Source organism: Apium graveolens, chromosome 1, assembly GCF_009905375.1.
Source record: "Apium graveolens cultivar Ventura chromosome 1, ASM990537v1, whole genome shotgun sequence".
In the NCBI taxonomy this organism is placed as follows: Eukaryota; Viridiplantae; Streptophyta; class Magnoliopsida; order Apiales; family Apiaceae; genus Apium; species Apium graveolens.
Window position 1 is genome coordinate 189,950,004 of NC_133647.1, and position 9,601 is coordinate 189,959,604.

Here is a 9,601-nt window from a genome sequence, read left to right on the forward strand (position 1 = left end):
GGAATATAGATGGTTTCGAGTTTAGACATTATCTTCACTATATCTTTTTCCATCTTCTCCAAATTTGTGTATTTCAAATTTGCTGAGCATAAATCTTAAAAGAAGTTAGACAACTCAATAAGAACATCAACTATATTCTTTGGTAGCAAGTCACGACAAAAAATGGGCAATAGATTTTGCAAGAAAATATGGCAATCATGTGATTTCATCCCGCGAATACATCTTTTTTCCATATTTACACACCTATATATATTCGATACATATCCATCTGGAAGATTCAAACATTTAATCCAATTGAATAGCTTATTAATTTTTTATCTCCCAAGCACAAATAGCGCAATTGGTGTCGTGCCATCATCTCAAATCCACAACTCACGGTGCACACCTAACTCCTTACAATCATTTCTTGCATTTGAATTGTCTTTGGTTTTTTTCTTATCACCAAACATTGTGTAGAATATGTTATCAAAGACATTTTTCTCCGTATGCATAACATCAATATTGTGACAAAGACTTAGTGTCTCCCAATATGGTAGCTCAAAAAATGGAGAATAGTGTGTCCAATTATGTGTCATGTCATAATCCCTCGGCTTTTGCCTAATAGTTTTTCCCGGAGGAGGAAACTGTATTTGCTCACAAAGTATCTTTTCCCGTGATCCTAAATGTCGAGTTGTGACTGAATGTCTCTCACATTGTCCAAACTTTGTGCTTCTCCTTAGTGGATCATCTTCTTCCAAAAAATAAGGAGTTGTACCATAGAAAGCTTCTCCTTAGTGGATCATCTTCTTCCAAAAAATAAGGAGTTGTACCATAGAAAGTCAGTTTACCATCATGCTTGAGTTTCTTTGCCTTTACCAATCCTATACATACTGGACATGCCAATTTTCCCTTAGGCGACCATCCACTAATCATACCAAGTGTTGGAAAGTCATTTAATGTCCACATCAATGCTACTTTCATATTGAAATTTGAACGTGATACTCTATCATATGTTTCCACACCAGTAGACCACAACATCTTCAATTCATCAATTAGTGGTCGAAGATAAACATGAAAGTCTTTTGTCGGATCATTTGGACCGGGAATGTGAAGAGGTATATATATGTATGGAGCTTTTGTGCACATGGATGGTGGAAGATTGTAAACAACAACAATCACGGGCCACACTGTATATTCCCTTGATGTGCATCTCGAAAGGGATCAGATCCATCACTAGCAAGGCATATTCGGACATTCCGTGTTTCTTTTGCAAATCGAGGAAATCTATGATTGAATTGTTTCCATTCATCTCCATCAGCTATATGACTTAATTGACCTTCAACTGAAGCTCTATCATGATGTCATGTCATACATTTGGTAGTCTTCTCGGACATGAATAATCGTTGTAGTCTCAATGTAAGAGGAAAGTATCTCAAAACCTTCTTCGAAATCAACTTTTTCATACAATCATTCTGTATTTTGTATCGATCTTCATCACATACGTCACAATGTGTTTTCTCACTATTTTCTTTGTAAAATAACATGTAATCATTCACGCAAGTATCAATTTTTCTGTATCTCATGCTCAACCCACTTACTAACTTTTTCACATCATAATATCTTAGGGGCAACTTGTGATCTTCAGGAAACACCGGTCCAATGAGTTCAAGTAGCTTACTCACAAATGATAATGTTGTGAAACTTGTACAATTAGGATAAAGTGGTTCAGAAGCACTATCAAGCATCCTATAAAAACTTTTTGTTGTTGCATTCGGTTCTTCATCCATATTTTTAAAATTATTATTTGCCTCGGCAAAATCTCCAAGCATTTCACGTGCATCATAAAAATCATCATGCGTTTTATCAATATTCACAGAACTCGTTCTAATGACAACCCGCGATCTAACACTCTTCTCATGAAAATACCATGTTGTATATGCGGGCATGATGCCATGTCGATATAAATGTAATATCACATCATCGGAATTTTTTATATAAAAATTTCCACATTCATTACATGGACATCTTATTCTCCCCTTTGAATCATTCGTATTTGCAACGACAAACTTAATGAAACCATCAACACCAATTTTGTACTATTCCGTTATATTTTTCCTTGCATCAAATCGACGATTCATCCGACTACAATTCGATGTCATCTACAAGATGTATAGATAGTATTATTAATAATCTATTATTAATTAACAAAAACATACCTAAATAAATTCACTATGTGTACAAGATATTTTTAATCAAGCGGAGAAAGCTAACAAATATATTAAACTATTTCATATTTTGAAGACTACATTCAAATTATTAATAATTAAAATTTAACATTTTATTTAAATTATATCAATTAATATTACATGTATGTGAGAAATAAGCAAACTACAATCATGACAATCAAAGTATAAATAGTTCAGAAATTGTAGTTACTTGACTTGAAAGTAGTAGATATTTCAGCTTGAAATGGAAGAAAAAATGTAGAAAATTAGAAGGAACGGAAGTGGAGACGGGAGAAAAGGAAAGTATGGACAAAAACGAAGGCGGGAGGATAAGGCAAAAGCTGTCAATTTTTTGGAGAATAGATTCCACCATCTGCTGTCGTTTTTATAAAATCCACTGAAAACAATTGCTTTTATAAATTTAACCACGAGCGGTTGTTTTTATTAAAATGACGGGTTTTATTTTTATTTAATATTTTTTTGGTTATTTAAAAGTGATCGGATGGTCACTTTTGTTTTCTAATTTCATATTTCATTTTTGCGGCAGTTTTTCCTGAACCCCAAAAAACAGACGGTTGCTTTTGTTAATAAAAGCCACTGACTAAAAGCCACCGCTAATAAATTCCACCGAATAAAAGTGATCACTCACAAAATCCACCGATATCGGTCGCTTTTATGCGTGGTTTTTAGCCAAGTGAATTTGACCTTAAAACCACCGTTTTTGTTGGAATTTATAGTTAATCGCTTTTGTTTGGTCGTTTTTACTCTTTTTTCTTGCAGTGTTATTTAAATAATATTATATCTGACTAAATTACTATCTGACTTTCAGTTCTGCAATGGTTTTTCTGGATTCCAATTTGTTTTTGTTTGTAGCCGTATCCGCTTTAGTTAGATACTGTTCGAGTGGATATCTTATATTTTGATTTTGATGTATCTTATATTTTGGTTTGATTACAAGCCTAGTATCATATATTTTTTTTATATATAGTATGTTTTGTTTTGTATTGTGCTATACTGCTATTTCACTTCTTTTAGTATTTTGATCAAGGGTTTTGTGCATAATGAATTACAAACATCTTTTACTAGGAAAAACAGCACGATAACTGAGAAGTTTCTTCCTACAGTATCATGCTTATGCAAATGGGCTTTGCATGCAAGCTACACTGATGTCCTCCTCTTTTAATCGCTGCCGATTAAGTATGCCTCTATGCGAGACTTTGAGCTTTTGTGTGTTCCAGTAACGTAGCAAGATATAGTAAAAGTTGGATTAATACTACCATGTTAACAGCAGATGCAGTCTCTCCGAAGTCTTTTACTCCTTAAGTGTCATGTGAAAGTGAAAGGCTTTATTATTGCTGGGGAAGATTTGAATGCTACTCAATACCACCCTTGTTGAGGTTTTCCAAACATCTTAATTATTATGTTATTTATAGATATGGTTCCGCCTTAAAACAAAAGTGTACGAACTTCAATGAAGAAAAATGAACTACAGACACAACTATTAACGTAAAACATCTTGGTAAGCAAAACCAATGCAAATTGCAGAAATTTTCCAGAAGGACAGGAATACGTCATATACAAGAATGTGTAGGAGCTCCATCCTTAGCATCGGTGCACCAATTTAATAATCTGGCATAGATTACAGAAAGTGAAATTTTCCAGAACTCTTCACTGAGCGGGCACTGTTCACTCGCACAGGCTGGATTAGTTTACAGGTTACAGGTATATGATATGTTGACTGACTTTTATGCTCCTTCCAGTTGACAATTTTTGTGATACCTTGTTGAGAAGTAAGCCAGTTAAGAATTTAGAGGTTTGGAAAGTGTAGTGTCCGTATTTTTCTTTCTTTAGTTTGTAAATATTTTCAAGTAGCAGAGCATGTGATATTTTTATACTTGGACAGTTTGGTCATATTCCTGTAAAAGGAATTTTGTTTTATTCTGGAAAAGTATGAGTTTACTTCCACTCGCTTCAGGTGTTTGTTCTAATTGTGTGTTCATCTCCGTAAGTTGTTTTTAGTCCTGGGGATCTTTGTCTCGGACTTAACTAGTTGTCTCTGTGTTTTTTCTGTTTTGTATTTCTTGTTTTTTCTTTTTTGGGGAAGGGGGAGGAGGGTGATCTGGAGTGTGCTGGTTAAGAAAAATTAAGATAGTTAGAATATGATCAAGTAATGGGAAGATACAAATGATAGAATGAGGATGGTTGAAACAAAGTGTGATTTATGCTATTTCTTACAACAATATAAAGTATTCTTTAGTAAAAGGTTTGAAGTGTGCTGATTTAGAAAAAACAAGAATTGGAATACTGATCAAGAAATAATGTGAGACACACAATAGAATGAGGTTCAGTCGTTCAGAGATAACAAAGTGCCTATCTTCCTTGCAAACTTTATAGTGATTTATAGGAAAATGAAGAAATTAAGACAAAAGGAAACAAGCAATTGATGTAAATTACACGATGGAGTGAGTATTGGCTCCTAGTTGTTTAACCAACTAATGTTGTAATTGTTTGGATGAAGTATGTATCTCCTGTACTTCTACATCCAGTACTCAGAGTTGATTATATAATATGATCGGTTCTCTTAGTTACTGTTTTCTTCTTCTACATTCTTGCAGTTCTGTGGGAGACTCGGATATTAGTCAGCACAAGTTTATAGTTTTCCTGATATAAGATAGTTGTGGAGCATACTTTCGCAGTATATGTATAACAGAAGTGCTATGAGTCCATCAAAGAATAAGATGTACACAATTGGCGCAATCCCTGTCTGTTAATTGTATGCATTCAATGTTTGCATATGAAATTTATGATTTATACCCCAATTTTTAAATTGACATATTGTAACCTTTTACATAAAGCAAAAAGATGCTTTGAATGTGGATTTTAAGATCATAATTGCCTTTGTGACGGAAGATGGTAATGACATGGAAGATTGTAACCTGTATAGCTGAAACTAATGCTTATCATATCAGAGATAATATTGAGAATCAGGCGGGAGAAGGCGTGAATGGTTGGGAAAATGGATCACAATATATGTTACTCCCAACAACTGGTGAAAGCAATGTTTTTGTGTGATGAGCTTCTTTGGAGTCGGTCTCCAAGTAGAACTGAAGTTGAAAAACAAGAAAACAAGCGGAAACCTTGTGTTTCTGATTATGCTCGCCCAAGAACAGAAAGTTTAAAGAGGGACTTAGAGGAGTGTCGTTCACCGATACCTGATCTAACAACTATAGAAACAGACACTTCTTAATTTTGGGCTGAACCAACTTTGTATGTTTAATAGTGTATCGGTTAATAGTCACTTGGTTTACCCAACTCAATGAACTAAACAATCAACTCTGCTGTCTTAATCTCTGTGTTTCTTACAAATCTCTCATTTTTCCACAGGAAATTGAGTTAAAGGATAGTACATCTTTCCTTGGGGAGGGAGCCGAGTCTCTGGTCCCTGCGATCCAGATCAAACTATATGGATTTCTTCGTAGTGGTCAATAACAGTAATGTCAATGTCTTGATTGTGGATGAACCTAAGATTTCCTACTGCTTAAGGTAAATAAGTTCTCCCAGTTCTAGTGTTTCCTTCCAAAAGATCCAAATTGTCTAGGTAAAAAATCTTATTTGCAAGTTTTGTTAGCGTATCTGCATTGAGGGATCTGTGGCAGCATATTTTAATTATTTTTTGTTGTTGTATGTACATATATCAACAATTTATGAAGATATTGTTTTTTTGCTAAATAGAGATATTGACTTTTTATTCTGCAGTTTGTGATTTGTGAGTCGGCATCTTCAACCGTGATCCAAAAATTCAAATTTGGGGCATATTACCCCAAATTCTTCTCGGCAGTGATTTAAATAAGGATCTAAATTTGGATCAGTTCCAAATTTATTTTAATATATAATAATGATTTTATTACTTTTATTATTTTAGTTTATTAGATTTAATAATTTATGATTAATTAATGAATGTTAATGATATTTTAGATGTTAATTAATGAAATTAATATGTTTTTAACTAATTAAGTATATAATTTTAATATTTTAAGTGTAGTAAAAGAAATTAATTTTGAATTAATTAATTTATTAGATATAATATAAATAGTTATTCATATTTAAATGTTAAATTTAAGAATAAAGAGTTTAATAAGATATTTGTGTATTACAATTTGTAAAATATAATTTGGATCAAAATTGGATCATGCTGTCGGAGTTCATAGAAATTTGGATTAATTGTTGATCTAAATTTGAATTCTTAAATAAAAACTGTTGTAAATGACCTTAAAATTTAAATGATCTTGTGAGGTGGTCAAACAATTCATATATGGTGTTCCCCTCAGTTTTATTGTATATAAGCTCGAGGAAGAGCATGGGTCCGTAGATTCCAAGCCAGATATTTTGTGGCAGCATAATTTATATATATATACAATTCTCTTCCATTCATTCTTTTCTCTCCTTTTCATTTTGTATAAGCTGAGAAGAACAATCCTTCCAGAAGGGGAGATATTGCCGAATTACTATCTATGTGTGTGATAGAAGCATAGTAGGATACCACATGTTGTTTAATTGTTTGTCAAGTATGACCACATTCTGTACTAACTATGCAATAAACAAGTGTTCATGATCATAGTGATCCCTCAATAAATTCTTTTACTTCTATATGAAACTAGGAAATACTGAGTTATATGCTTGCAGCTCTGGCACTTGTTCGACCACCGGACCACATAACCCTACAAACTATAAGCGAATCCAAATATATCCTGTATGTCCTGCTCAGGGGTCAAGAATGAGGTATGGGGAGAATAACATTTCTGCAAACCTTCCGTAAACACCAGAACACCCTTAGATCCAAAAAAGAAAACTTTCGAGAGAGATTAAATTTCAGTTTGGCTTGCAGGTGGCTTACAGGAGCTTTTGCATCTTTCATACATAGACAACATTTAATGATGTAGTTCTATCTCCATAAGCTAGAGTACAAGATACAAGTCTTCACTTAGTATTGGTGGTTTGCACTTTTAGCACTTGGCAGAATAATTGATTGTTCTGTTGTGCTAAATGCATCATCCCATTAGCAAATAATGTCTGGGCAGTGGGTCTAAAAGTTCTGGAGAAGTGCCTTTCTTAGAGGGGCATGGTGTCTAGTCCTTTAAAGAACAATACAAGAGTGTTAACATTATCAACAAATATGTTGAGTCATTTTCTTTATTTTCCTTTTAGTAGTTTTAGCATACTAGAGGGACCTTAGCTTATATGGTTGCTTGAATACTCAACATGACTTGTATAGTTGTATGGTTGCTTGAATTCTCCACCTTTTGCAATTGTCCAGCTCATTAAGATTAGTCAGTACAGAAACCCTTTGTATTTGTGGCCAATAGAGCCTGCTGTATTCAGTACTAGGTTACTGAATCTAGGATAATAAAAAATTTCCATGTTAAATTATAATTTATATAATCTTAGAAACACAATGTATTATTCTCATTGTAACATTCAAAATTTTCACTTGGTTGTAACTAGAAATTGTTTACAGAGTTTCTTGGTTTTTGTTTTTTCTCCGCACACAACGCACACTGATTCCTGGCTAGTTATACTCGCCTAATTGGATGCAGTCTTCTCCCTGCCAAAAATTGTCTGACAATGTATTAGTATATACTCGTAATGGTAAGATGTACGCAAATGTTGCTGCTGTTGTTTCCTTAATACGTAAACTTAACTTAAAAGACCTCTTTAATTTTGAAAATTTATTTAAGAAATGAGGTAACCCTGAAACTTTAGACTAACAAGGGTATGAAACTAACTTTACTGTTATGGATTGGAGCCTGTCTTTAAGGTCTGAAAGTGGCGGGGGTGGATTAAAAAGGTGGTGCAGCGACGTTTGGGTGGGAGATAAAAAAGGGGGTGGTTTGAAAAAGCCAGGGTTTCCATTTTGTAGCATACTCACACTGTTGGACCAGCGCTGCATCTCTGAGCAAATCTAGGGGAACTGTTTTGCAGTGTCACTCACTGTCACTGACATTCTGACACCCCCCAACCCACTCTTCTTGGACCTTTTAATCCAACCTTTTTTGTTCTCCTGCTTCTCTTACCCTCGTGTGCATATCAATGCTGGTGGGATGAATTGCAGGAGCTAGAGATAAAAATATTATTTAAGTCAAATTTATGTTAAATTTTCTCGCACAATTTGATCCGAATGGATCTTTTCAAGTAAACTTTTGTGTTTGTAATTTCGTGAGTTTGATGATACATGACAGTATTCCACAATTGTACAAAATGACCTTTGAAGGCTTCATCAAATGTGATTGCGGACAAGTTAGCTTAAAAAAATTCGTTTGCAAACCAAATTCTTATGCAAGTATTAGCTTCTTTCATCAATTAGAAGTAGGACTGTTTGGCATCTTCCTCCATGGAGCTTTCACTTCATGCATTATTTCACGAGAAAATGAAATATTAAGAACTGTTGTGGAACAACCATGTAGCCACTTCTTTTTCAAAAGTTTATTGCCACTATTTGTGCTATACAGACATATTTCACTATCACTAACCTATAACTATAACTGGTCATGCTACTTGTTACGTGTATCACTCTCCCCTACTCACCTATGCTGCTATTCATTTTAGGAGTGGTCCCAACTACCACCGACGGGTCCGAATTCGATCCAAAACGGATAATATCATATCATTATGGAGTTAAGACTCGATTGCAGCCCAACAATTCATTGTTCAGAATTCAAAGAGCAATAAGCTATAGCCCACTTATATACGACCAACATTTCTCGAATAGCAAGTGCCTAAAAGAAAGAAATATTCCCATTTTTTTTTCCAAAGTCCGAAAAGCTGGAGGGGATCCACGGATTCGCAAAAAAATGTTACTACTTATACATTTCCGCAAATAATAAGCACGAAAAGTTATGTTGCATGTTTACATTATAGACAGGACCCCTTACATGTGGCGCCAATAAAATGCAATCTACTTGTATTATCAATGCTTCAAATATAAGGTCCATAACATACAAAATAGGGGGGTGTTTGGGACATAAACAGGACTAATAATTGCCATAGTTTTTGATAGATATGAAATGTTTGGATGCTGTTTGTTTGAACTTGGAAGACAAAAAGATCTCATTCAATCAATTTGAGGCTTGCAAACAGTTTTCATGTGTCCCCTAACTGCTCTTATGTCAAAAACAAATAAAATCCAAATGACGCGGTCCTCCTCCTCTTATTTAATCATACCCTAATTTTAATATAAAAGATCTTCAATAGAGACAGTTTAGGAGGTTTGTGCTTGTTACATCATATAAAAAACTAGTAGTATTTGTTTATGAGCGGTTTATTAGTCATTATCAACAACCATTAAAATGATTAGAGGACCTACAGGTCGGTTTAAGTTTGTATGGGATTTAAGTTAGTTT